Consider the following 2,763-nt stretch of genomic DNA (forward strand, 5'->3'; position numbering starts at 1 on the left):
AGATAGATAGATAGATAGATAGATAGATAGATAGATAGATAGATAGATAGATAGATTTATATGAAATATGATGAGTAAAACAACTAACGTCCTGTGCCTTAATAACCACATTCCTTAAGGCAGGCTAAAGTATATATAAGGTATATAACAGGTGATCCCAAAATCTCAATACAATAAACACTTGTTTACTAGAGCATTTAATACAGTAGACACACATTTCTTACTCTTGACATTCCAATACATGTCAAAGGCTCTGTTCCACATAGTCATTCAGAAAATCCTTCCCCTCTGTGAATCTCTCACTCTTCATGCTTCTACCAGATCTCCAGAGAGATGTGGAAAGTCAGAGCTGCACATATTGAACAACAATTCTAGCCATAGTTAGTCATTCAAACTCAGTCCACTGACTACTTTGTTGGTTTGGGGTTTTTTGTGGGTTTGTTTTTTTTGGGGGGGGGCTTGTTTGGTTTTGTTGTTGTTCTTTTTTGGGGGGTTGGGGTTTCTTTTGTTCTGTTTTGTTTTTTCAAGAGAGAGTCTCTATGTGTAGCTTGTTCTAGACTCACTTTGTAGACAAGACTAGTCTCGAACTCACAGAGACCTGCCGGCCTCTGCCTCCCTGAGTGCTGGGATTTCAGGCATGTGCCTCTGTGCCCTCCTCACTACACTGTTTACTTCAAAGACATGAACTTTCTGTGCATCTAGAAGACAAAGAAAATTCTTTGGTCAGCCTTGCTAGTTCCTAATGTGGTCTTCAGGCACCAAATACCTCACAATACACCCAGCTTACAGCAGATGAACAATGATCCTGTTCTGTGCATCAAGCTTTCTGGTGATCCACTGACATATGACCAACAAAGGCAGGTTTTTGCCCTGCCCATGCTCTCTCACCCATACTGGCATCGTGGGAACAACAAGTTAACGCCATAGTGGGGCAGGGGAGCCACACAGAATCTTTAGGTCTGTTGCAATTATAGGATTCTACTGGGAAAGCAGCTTAAAGGCCTGAGGTCATCCAGTGTACCTAATCCAGTGTAACCCCTAAGACTTGACATAGCAAAACTATCCGGCCAATATGTTGCCTTTATCCATCCAAGTCAGCCTCCTGCTGGTGAATGCGTCCCAGCCAGAGAGTAAGTTTGAGCCTCCATAGTTAAAATATCTTTGAAACCAGGTTTATGCTTCCTGAGCAATTTACTTCTCTTAAAACGTTAGTAAATTGTGTTCTGCTCATTTTCTCTAAGTTCCAAGTTTCAACACATATATAAAGGTCTTTCCAAAAAGTGTCTTTAGACCCACCTTGATGTTCTTGTTCTTCTCTACCCCTCTCCCTCCTCTGTCAACACTGCAATCATCTGAAGCAATAGTTGAGAAGAGAGCACCTCTGTTCCTACTCCTTTCCAACTGGCTGACTTACTTTAACTGAATAATCTGTTAGTTTTTTGTCTCATTTAGTTCTAGAAATAGCCAGCTTTTCTGTATTTCCAATGCCTTGATTTGTTGTTGTTGTTGTTTTGTTTTACTTTGTTTTGTTTTAACTCTTATGCTTTTCATCTCTCCTTTTTTTTATTCAGTACATTTTATTTATGCATTTTATTTAAATTGCTTTAAAACTAAACCATTTTAAAAGCAATTTGGATCTATTTGATCTGAATCCACATCAAGTCATACAACATGGAAGTTCATGAAGATAATGGAACACCTTCTCAAACACGGTCTTGATGAGAAATAAGGAAGGTAAGAAAGGAAGAACTGCCAGGCTACAGAGTGACCTGTGGCGTTGAGATTGCAGAAGGTTTATCGGAGGGTTGAACTGAGGCTCAGAGGTTATGGGTGCTGGTCACCAAGGCTGACAACCTGCGATTAACCCAGGTGGTGGAAGAGGGGTCCGACTCACATGCACACACTCAATGAATTAATGTGAAAGATGGGGGAGGAAGAAGAAAGAGAGAAAGTACTGAGAGAGAAAAGCCTACCACAGGGATGGGAATGCACTAGAGTAACAACTGGGTGGAGATTAGAAGGTGGCTTGTAGGGAAAAGCAGTGCTGACCTTTATTTCCAACTCACGGAACGTAGACAGCAAAGAACAAAAGGAGGGTTTGCTTCTGTTTGAGACAGCACCTTGCTATATATATAGTCTTAGCTGGCCTAGAATCTGCTGGGTAGACCAAGCCAGCATCACACTTTCAGTGATCCTCCTGCCTCTGCCTCCCAAACGCTGCAATTACAGGTGTGTGTTACTCTGTCAGGAAGTAAACTAATTTTTTTTATGAATGCCAGAGTGAAGAGGTTGCAAGAAAAAAATATAAATAAAATACAAATAAAAAGCATGAATCTCTCTTACTAAAGTGAGAGCCCATAAAAACATTCAAGAGAAAACAGCATAAAGTCCTACAAATATATAGAATAATGTGGCTGATATTTGTAATATTAAGGATTTTGTTTCTATAACTAAGCCAGTATTTCTATATATGTAAATTAAAACCCAAAGTAATTTAAAGACTTGACATAGCAAAACTCTCCAGCCAATATGTTGCCTTTATCCATCCAAGTACATTGACTGCAGCCTCTATGTGCCAGGGTGGGGTTTCTGGTGATCAACCTGAAAACGTCACTGCCCTATCACACCAACTCTCTAGACCAGATTTAGATAAGGGAGTGGGTAATGGGATGGATTAGACAATAAACAAAAAATAATCTCACATAATGACAGATGCTGCAATAAAGGAGGGGAAGGGTTGGGGTGAGGTTGAAAGCTTTGAGT

Source organism: Psammomys obesus, unplaced genomic scaffold, assembly GCF_907164565.1.
Source record: "Psammomys obesus unplaced genomic scaffold, mPsaObe1.curated_primary_1811, whole genome shotgun sequence".
NCBI lineage: Eukaryota > Metazoa > Chordata > Mammalia > Rodentia > Muridae > Psammomys > Psammomys obesus.